Source organism: Odocoileus virginianus, chromosome 32 (genome assembly GCF_023699985.2).
Source record: "Odocoileus virginianus isolate 20LAN1187 ecotype Illinois chromosome 32, Ovbor_1.2, whole genome shotgun sequence".
NCBI classification, from domain to species: domain Eukaryota; kingdom Metazoa; phylum Chordata; class Mammalia; order Artiodactyla; family Cervidae; genus Odocoileus; species Odocoileus virginianus.
The window spans coordinates 41903161-41913809 of NC_069705.1; the positions used below are offsets into that span (position 1 = coordinate 41903161).

Sequence of the window (10649 nt, forward strand, 5' to 3'; positions counted from 1 at the left end):
ATTGTATCCAAACCTTCATGAATGTCTTTGGGGAGTTAAAATTTCAGTGGAGAGAGTAGCTTCAGATATAGTGAAAATAGTAAGAGAACTCAATTAGAAGTAGAGACTGAAGATATGACTGAATTGCTGCAATCTCAGGATAAAACTTTAATGGATGAAGACTTGTTTATTGTGGATATGCAAAGCAATAAGTTTCTTCAGATGGAATCATTCCTAGTGAAAATGTGCAGATTGTTGACATGACAACAAAGGATTTAGAATACTGCATAAACTTAGTTGGTAAAGCAGTGGCTGCGTTTGAGAGCATTGATTCCAACTTTCAGAGATCTACTGTGGGTAAAATGCTGTGGAACAGTGCTACTTGCCACAGGCAAATCATTTGCGACAATGTCAATTATGTGGCAAACTTCATTGCTGCATTTTAAGAAATTGTCACCACAACCCAAATCTTGAGCAGCTGCCACTCTGATCAGTAAGCAGTCATTAACAGTGAGGCAATACTCTTCACCAGCAAAATGATTATAACACACTGAAGGCTAGATAATGATTAGTATTTTAATAAAAAATATATGCATTTTTAGACATAATGCTGCTGCATGCTTAATAGCCTACAATATCATATAAATATAACTTTAATATGCACTGGGAAACCAAAAAAAAATTGTGTAATTTGCTTTATGATGCCATTCACTTATTGCGGTGGTCTGGAACCAAGCCTGCAATATATTTTAGGTATGCTTGTTTTGAGTTTTATGCTCCCAAATAAGGAGATGAATTGTGATATTTAGTTATTTTCAAGCACATAAGTTTTGTGGACTAAGTGGGATTTATATAGAGCAATCATATTCCCCAGGGTGCCTGGAATATATGGTCCAATTCCACTATTAGGAAAAAAAAAAGCAGAAACAAAACAAGAAAGTTCATGGCAGAATGACATGGAGCCAGAGTGAATACATGTGGATTCAGCCATTTCTAAGTTCCCTCTGAGTCCTAACAGCCCATGCTTTGGCAACTTTAAGTACAGAAGCAAAAAGAGGATGTTTGAAAAAAGAGGAGGTCAAAGGAAGTTTTTTTTTTTTTTTTCATTTATTTTTATTAGTTGGAGGCTAATGACTTCACAACATTGCAGTGGGTTTTGTCATAGTTTTGACCTCCTTTTTTCTCAGACTACAGATGAGAGGATTTAACATGGGGATGACCACTGTCTAAAACACAGACACCACTTTGTCTTGGTCCATTGAGTAGCTGGAGCTGGGGCCCAGATACATGAATAAGATTGTGCCAAAGATGGTGACCACCATCATGTGGGATGCGCACGTGGAGAAGGCTTTGTGTCTCCCCTCAGCAGAGTGGATCCTCAAGATGGCAGTGAGGATGTAGAGATAGGAAATGAGAATAGTCAGGAGGCAGCTCAGTTCACTAAAACTGGCAAAGGCAAAAATGACAAATTCATTGACATGTGTGTCAGAACAAGTGAGTTTCAGGAGGGGTTGAGTGTCACAGGAAAAAAAAAGGTTGATGACATTGGAGTGGCAGAAAGACAGCTGGAAGGTGAGGTCCATGTGAATGGCAGCATTTATGAAGCCTGCAAAGTATGTGGCCAACACCAGCATGACATTAAGTTGGGGGGGGGGGAGCATAGTGACCTTGTAAAGGAGAGGTTTGCAGATGGTCACATAACTGTCATAGGCCATCATGGTCAACAGGAATCCCTCAATGGCAGCGAAGGAGCCAAAAAGGAAGAATTGAGTGGCACATTCATTGAATGAAATGACTGGGTTCTCTGTCCAGAAATTTACGAGCATTTTAGGGGCAATGACAGAAGAATAACAGAAATCAAGGGACAGGTTACTGAGGAAAAAAATACATTGGAGTCTGGAGATGTGAGTCAATCTTGATTAACAGGATCATGCCAAGATTTCCAAACACAGTGATCATATAGATGACTAGAAATACCATTAAAAGAAGACACTGTAGCTCTGGATGATTGCTGAACCCCAGGAGAATAAATTCAGTCACTGTCGAATGCTTGCTCACCCCTTTGTCTCAGAATGGATGATTTGCTTGCTGAGATAAGAAAGAAATCAGTGATATAAATTACACACACATACGCACACACAAGAAAATCAAACACTTTATTCTCTACTGTAAAATTAGTTCTAAAATGCCCTAAGAACATGTATGTTAAGGCTTTTTATTTTTTTTTAACTGCAGAACAACAAAAAGATTTCTTAAATAAACTCAATAACTTTTATTTATTTATTTATTTATTTTTTGGCAGGGCAGAACTTCATTTATTCATTAGTGATGTGAACAAATTTCTTGTTGAATTAGATGACAGTTTTCAAAGTATTGGAAGAAAATGTTCTTCCATTTTGTTTTAGGCATAATGCAATAGCTACATCTCCAACACAAAATGCATTTAAATTTAATTCGTGTTATGAACACTTTTGCTGTCGCTTTTTTTTTCATTTATTTTTATTAGTTGGAGGCTAATTACTTTACAATATTGTAGTGGTTTTATTCACGTGTGTGTGAAGTTGTTGATCATCAACCTCTGCTTGTTTATATCTTACCTTACCTCCCAATGTTTGTCACCTGCTCTCTTGAGCTTTTTGCCTTCACCATCTATCTAGTTCCTTTGCACTCTTTTTGGCAATGATATCTGATATAGTTGGATATATAATAATTATTGTTGATTTCACTTCATTTTTCCCCTGTTTTTTCTTAAACCCACTCTAATCAAACTTTCACTCCATCACGCCACAGAAATTGCTCTTATCAAGGTTGTCAGGGTTCTTTATGTTGCCAAATTCAGTGGTCAATTCTCAATCTTCATCTTTTTGATCTATCAATAATATTTGGCAGTTAATTGTTAACTACTGCTTGAAAAACTATCATTGAAAAACTATCATCTCTTGTCTTCTAGGACACAACATTCTGAGTTATCCTCCTGCCGTATGGGTTGCTCCTTCTCAGTCTTCTTTGTTTATTCCCCTTTTCCCTGACTCTTAAGATTGAAGTAGCTGAGAACTCATTTCTTGATCCTCTTCTATTTTTTTCTATTTACACTCTATCTTCATGATCTTATTTAATCTTATGACTATAAATACTATATATATATATATATAGATATATATATATATACTTATAATTCCTGAATTTATTCCAGCCCTGACCTCTTTTCCAAACTCTAGACTTATAAAATAATCACTTACTCTCACACTTTCTTTTTATTTATTTATTTTTTCCATTTATTTTTATTAGTTGGAGGCTAATTACTTTACAACATTGCAGTGGTTTTTGTCATACATTGAAATGAATTAGCCATGGATTTACATGTATTCCCCATCCCGGTCCCCCCTCCCACCTCCCTCTCCACCCCATCCCTCTTGGGTCTTCCCAGTGCACCAGCCCCGAGCACTTGTCTCATGCATCCAACCTGGGCTGGTGATCTGTTTCACCCTAGATAATATACATGTTTCAATGCTGTTCTCTTGAAACATCCCACCCTCACCTTCTCCCAGAGTCCACAAGTCTGTTCTATACATCTGAATCTCTTTTTCTGTTTTGCATATAGGGTTATCATTACTATCTTTCTAAATTCCATATATATGTGTTAGTATACTGTAATGGTCTTTATCTTTCTGGCTTACTTCACTCTGTATAATGGGCTCCAGTTTCACCCATTTCATTAGAACCGATTCAAATGAATTATTTTAATGGCTGAGTAATATTCCATGGTGTATATGTACCACAGCTTCCTCATCCATTCGTCTGCTGATGGGCATCTAGGTTGCTTCCATGTCCTGGCTATTATAAACAGTGCTGCGATGAACATTGGGGTGCATGTGTCTCTTTCAGATCTGGTTTCCTCAGTGTGTATGCCCAGAAGTGGGATTGCTGGGTCATATGACAGTTCTATTTCCAGCTTTTTAAGAAATCTCCACACTGTTTTCCATAGTGGCTGTACTAATTTGCATTCCCACCAATAGTGTAAGAGGGTTCCCTTTTCTCCACACCCTCTCCAGCATTTATTGCTTGTAGACTTTTGGATAGCAGCCATCCTGACTGGCGTGTAATGGTACCACATTGTGGTTTTGATTTGCATTTCTCTGAAATGAGTGATGTTGAGCAACTTTTCATGTGTTTTTATGCCATCTGTATGTCTTCCTTGGAGAAATGTCTGTTTAGTTCGTTGGGCCATTTTTTGATTGGGTCATTTATTTTTCTGGAGTTGAGCTGGAGGAGGTGCTTGTATATTTTTGAGATTAATCCTTTGTCTTTTGCTTCGTTTGCTATTATCTTCTCCCAATCTGAGGTCTGTCTTTTCACCTTGCTTATAGTTTCCTTCGTTGTGCAAAAGCTTTTAAGTTTCATTAGGTTCCATTTGTTATTTTTGCTTTTGTTTCTAAAATTCTGGGATGTGGGTCATAGAGGATCCTGCTGTGATTTATGTCGGAGAGAGTTTTGCCTATGTTCTCCTCTAGGAGTTTTATAGTTTCTGGTCTTACATTTAGATCTTTAATCCATTTTGAGTTTATATTTGTGTAGGGTGTTAGAAAGTGTTCTAGTTTCATTCTTTACAGGTGTTTGACCAGTTTTCCCAGCATCCCTTGTTAAAGAGGTTGTCTTTTTTCCATTGTATATACTTGCCTCTTTTGTCAAAGATAAGGTGACCATAGGTTCGTGGATTTATCTCTGGGCTTTCTATTCTGTTCCATTGATCTATATTTCTGTCTTTGTGCCAGTACCATACTGTCTTGATGACTGTGGCTTTGCAGTATAGTCTGAAGTCAGGCAGGTTAATTCCTCCAGTTCCATTCTTCTTTCTCAAGGTTACTTTGGCTATTCGAGGTTTTTTTTGTATTTCCATACAAATTGTGAAATTATTTGTTCTAGTTCTGTGAAAAATACCATTGGTAGTTTGATAGGGATTGCATTGAATCTATAGATTGCTTTGGGTAGCATAGCCATTTTGACAATATTGATTCTTCCAATCCATGAACACGGTATATTTCTCCATCTGTTTGTGTCCTCTTTGATTTCTTTCATCAGTGTTTTATAGTTTTCTATGTATAGGTCTTTTGTTTCTTTAGGTAGATATACTCCTAAGTATTTTATTCTTTTTGTTGCAATGGTGAATGGTATTTTTCCTTAATTTCTCTTTCTGTTTTCTCATTGTTAGTGTATAGGAATGCAAGAGATTTCTGTGTGTTAATTTTATATCCTGCAACTTTACTGTATTCATTGATTAGCTCTAGTGATTTTCTGGTAGAGTCTTTAGGGTTTTCTATGTAGAGGATCATGTCATCTGCAAACAGAGAGAGTTTCACTTCTTCTTTTCCTATCTGGATTCCTTTTACTTCTTTTTCTGCCCTGATTGCTGTGGCCAACACTTCCAAAACTATGTTGAATAGTAGTGGTGAGAGTGGGCACCCTTGTCTTGTTCCTGATTTCAGGGGAAATGCTTTCAATTTTTCACCATTGAGGGTGATGCTTGCTGTGGGTTTGTCATATATAGCTTTTATTATGTTGAGGTATGTTCCTTCTATTCCTGCTTTCTGGAGAGTTTTAATCATAAATGGATGTTGAATTTTGTCAAAGGCTTTTTGTGCATCTATTGAAATAATCATATGGTTTTTATCTTTCAATTTGTTAATGTGGTGTATTACATTGATTGATTTGCAGATATTAAAGAATCCTTGCATTCCTGGGATAAAGCCCACTTGATCATGGTGTATGATTTTTTTAATATGTTGTTGGATTCTGTTTGCTAGAATTCTGTTAAGGATTTTTGCGTCTATGTTCATCAGTGATATTGGCCTGTAGTTTTCTTTTTTTTGTGGCATCTTTGTCTGGTTTTGGAATTAGGGTGATGGTGGCCTCATAGAATGAGTTTTCAAATTTACCTTCTTCTGCAATTTTCTGGTAGAGTTTGAGTAAGATAAGTGTTAGCTCTTCTCTAAATTTTTGGTAGCATTCAGCTGTGACGCCATCTGGTCCTGGGCTTTTGTTTGCTGGAAGATTTCTGATTACAGTTTCGATTTCCTTGCTTGTGATGGGTCTGTTAAGATCTTCTATTTCTTCCTGGTTCAGATTCGGAAAGTTACACTTCTCTAAGAACTTGTCCATTTCTTCCAAGTTGTTCATTTTATTGGCATAGAGCTGCTGGTAGTAGTCCCTTATGATCCTTTGTATTTCAGTGTTGTCTGTTGTGATCTCTCCATTTTCATTTGTAATTTTGTTAATTTGGTTCTTCTCCCTTTGTTTCTTAATGAGTCTTGCTAATGGTTTGTCAATTTTGTTTATTTTTTCAAAAAACCAGCTTTTAGCTTTGTTGATTTTTGCTATGGTCTCTTTAGTTTGTTTTGCATTTATTTCTGCCCTAATTTTTAAGATTTCTTTCCTTCTACTATCCCTGGGGTTCTTCATTTCTTCCTTCTCTAGTTGCTTTAGGTGTAGAGTTAGGTTATTTATTTGACTTTTTTCTTGTTTCTTGAGGTAGGCCTGTAACGTTATGAATCTTCCCCTTAGCACTGCTTTTACAGTGTCCCATAGGTTTTGGGTTGTTTTGTTTTCATTTTCATTCATTTCTAACCATATTTTGATTTCTTTTTTGATTTCTTCTATGATTTGTTGGTTATTCAGAAGCGTGTTGTTTAGCCTCCATATGTTTGAATTTTTCATAATTTTTTTCCTGTAATTGAGATCTAATCTTACTGCACTGTGGTCAGAAAAGATGACTGGAATGATTTCAATTTTTTTGAATTTATCAAGACTAGATTTATGGCCCAGGATGTGATCTGTTCTGGGGAAGGTTCCGTGTGCACTTGAGAAAAAGGTGAAGTTGATTGTTTTGGGGTGAAACATCCTATAGATGTCAATTAGGTCTAGCTGGTCCATTGTGTCCTTTAAAGTTTGTGTTTCCTTGTTCATTTTCTGTTTAGTGGATCTATCCATAGTTGTGAGTGGGATATTAAAGTCTCCTACTATTATTGTGTTACTATTAATTTCCTCTTTCATACTCGTTAGCGTTTGCCTTACATATTGCGGTGCTCCTATGTTGGGTGCATATGTATTTATAATTGTTATATCTTCTTGTTGGATTGATCCTTTCATCACTATGTAGTGTCTATCTTTATCTCTTTTCACAGCCTTTATTTGAAAGTCTATTTTATCTGATATGAGTATTGCGACTCCTGCTTTCTTTTGGTCTCCGTTTGCGTGGAATAATTTTTTCCAGCCTTTCACTTTTAGTCTGTATGTGTCCCTTGTTTTGAGGTGTGTCTCTTGTAGACAGCATATATAGTGGTCTTGCTTTTGTATCCATTCAGCCAGCCTTTGTCTTTTGGTTGGGACATTCAACCCATTTACATTTAAGGTAATTATTGATAGGTATGGTCCTGTTGCCATTTATTTTGTTGTTTGGGGTTCACGTTTATACCACCTTTCTGTGTTTCCTGTCTAGAGAAGATCCTTTAGTATTTGTTGAAGAGCTGGTTTGGTGGTGCTGAATTCTCTCAGCTTTTGCTTGTCTGTAAAGCTTTTGAGTTCTCCTTCATATCTGAATGAGATCCTTGCTGGGTATAGTAATCTAGGTTGTAGGTTATTCTCCTTCATTACTTTAAGTATGTCCTGCCATTCCCTTCTGGTCTGAAGGGTTTCTATTGATAGATCAGCTGTTATCCTTATGGGAATCCCTTTGTGTGTTATTTGTTGTTTCTCCCTTGCTGCTTTTAATATTTGTTCTTTGTGTTTGATCTTTGTTAATTTGATTAATATGTGTCTTGGGGTGTTTTGCCTTGGGTTTATCCTGTTTGGGACTCTCTGGGTTTCTTGGACTTGGGTGGCTATTTCCTTCCCCATTTTAGGGAAGTTTTCAGCTATTATCTCCTCGAGTAACTTCTCATGGCCTTTCTTTTTGTCTTCTTCTTCTGGGACTCCTATGATTCGAATGTTGGGGCATTTCACATTGTCCCAGAGGTCCCTGAGGTTGTCTTCATTTCTTTTGATTCTTTTTTCTTTTTTCCTCTCTGCTTCATTTATTTCCACCATTTTATCTTCTAAGTCACTTATCCTATCTTCTGTCTCTGTTATTCTACTCATGGTTCCCTCCAGAGTGTTGTTGATCTCATTTATTTCATTATTCATTTTTAATTGACTTTTAAAAATTTTTTCTAGGCCCTTGTTAAACATTTCTTGCATCTTCTCAATCTTTGTCTCCAGGCTATTTATTTGTAACTCCATTTTGTTTTCAAGATTTTGGATCATTTTTATTATCATTATTCTAAATTCTTTTTCAGGTAGATTCCCTATCTCCTCCTCTTTTGTTTGGTTTGGTGGGCTTTTTTCATGTTCCTTTAGCTGTTGGGTATTTCTCTGCCTTTTCATCTTGTTTAGATTGCTGTGTCTGGAGTGGGCTTTCTGTATTCTTGTGGTCTGTGTTTCCTTTTTATTGTGGAGGTTTCACCCAGTGGGTGGGGTTGGACGATTAGTTTGTCAAGGTTTCCTGGTTAGGGAAGCTTGTGTCAGCGTTCTGCTGTGTGGAATTGGATTTCTTCTGTCTGGAATGCAATGGAGTGTCCAGTAATGAGTTTTGAGATGGGTCTATGTGTGAGGTGTGACTTTGGACAGTCTGTATGTTGACACTCAGTTCTATGTTCCTGTGTTGCTAAAGAATTTGCGTGGTAAGTCTTGTACTGGAGCTTATTGGCTCTTGGGTGGTGGTTGGTTTTAGTGTAGGTATGGAGGCTTTTGGATGGTCTCTTATTCCTTAATGTTCGGTGTAGTCAGGAGTTTTCTGTTTTTCTCAGGATTTGGGCTTAAGTCTCCTGCCTCTGGATTTCAGTTTTAGTCTTCCAATAGTCTCAAGACTTCTCCAAGTATACAGCACTGATAATAAGACTTCTAGGTTAATGGTGAAAAGATTCTCCACCGTGAGAGACAACCAGAGAGGTTCACAGAGTTACACAAAGAATAGGAGAGGGAGGAAGGAGATAGAGGTGAGCAGGAGGAGAAAAAGGGGACTCAAGTGGAGAGAGAAAGATCTACGCAGTTATCTGTTCCCATAGTGTTCTCCGTAGCCCAGACACCCACAAAGATTCACAGAATTGGATTGGGAAGAGAAGGGGAAAGGAGGAAATAGAGGTGTTTTAAGGTAGAAAACAGAGAGTCAAAAGTGGGAGAGTAATCACCACACTCCTGAATAGAAATGGGAACTGAATATTGGATTCTTAAATGTCCAAAATTTATATCACATACTGAAAAACAGAGATTAAAAATATAGTGTAGAGGTTAGACTCTTTGAAATACAATATTTAAAAACAAAAACAAAAACACACAAAAAAATTAGAAATGTATATGAAGTTTGGTGTAAAAATAGGGTTTCTCTCGCTCTCTTTTTTTTTTTTTGCAAGGTTATAGTGAAATGAAAATGAAAATTAAGGAATAATAGAGGAGTATTAGAGGACTTTAAAAGGAAATAGGAGAGAAAAACAAGAAAAAGAAAAAAAAAAGAAAAAAAATTTTTCCCTAATTAAAAAAAATCATAAAAATATATGAAAATGAAAGTTGAGGAGTAATGGGGGAGTAATAGGGAATTTTAAAAGAAAATAAAAGAGAAAAAATAAAAAATAAAAAAATAAAGGAAAGGAAAAAAAATTCTTTTTTAATTAAAAAAAATATACATATATATCTAGGAATTTCTCTGTAGTTGTTGGGGTCAGTGTAGGTTCAGTTCAATTTCAGATAGCTCCTCTTTCCAGCTTACACTTCTCAATATCTATAGGCCCTTTCCAGTGTAGTTGGTGTTATCTTCAGGGATTTTAATCTGTTGCACTGGTCCTTTCTGAAGCGGTTCCCTTTGTTTATTTGGCTTCTATTTGCCATCTCTTCGGTGTCTAATTTCCGCCCTGACACAGGCGGGCGGAGGTGATCTCTTATTTAGGTTCTCTAGTTCAGTTCAGTCCTGCTACGGGGAGGGCGGGGCGCTGCAGACAGATACCGCTCTGTGTGGATAGCACTCACCGTGTTCCAGCCACACTGGGTTTGCCCCGCTCACAGGTGTCAGTGCTTTCCCCGTCTACACTGCTCAGGCTCCCGGCTGCTCTATATGGAGCGGGCCCTGCGTTGAGTGCGGTTCCAGTTTTTGGGTACTCCACAAAAGCGCGGATTTGGTTGTGCCTGCGTTTTGTGCCTTCCCCGGCCTGAGCGGTTCAGGCAGCCAGGGGCTTGGGCGTACTCTCCCCAGGTGCAGCGCGCCTTTTCCCTCTGCGTTGAGTGGCTCAGGCAGCCAGAGGACTGGGCGCAGTCTCCCCGAGTACGGCGCGCTTTTTCCCTCCGCGGCCCCAGTGCACGCTGCCGGTCGGGTCTCAGGAAGTCTTTAGATAGGAACCGGGGGCCTGTTTGCAGTGTGGGAGGGGGTGGCTTCTCAGGGGCTGAGTTTGCCCTTTTCCCCTCCCTCCTGCCTCCTACCTCCAGCGGGGATGGGCCGGCTCTTCTCCGGAGCTTCTCAGTCCCTTCGCTTTGCGAACCGCTGGCAGTGTGTTCAGGCCGGTTAACTTTGTCCCTCGCTATCCCACAGTTCAAAAAAGCTCCCTCCGACTGCTCTCAGGGTCTTCGGGTCGGTCCTTACCCTAAGCAATGCC

General features: G+C 38.3%; 1 pseudogene; it reads right to left on the reverse strand.

Moving 5' to 3' along the window:
- Window positions 1-1115: 1115 nt before the first annotated feature.
- Window positions 1116-3083, reverse strand: LOC139032636 (olfactory receptor 5AP2-like; annotated as a pseudogene).
- Window positions 3084-10649: the final 7566 nt, after the last annotated feature.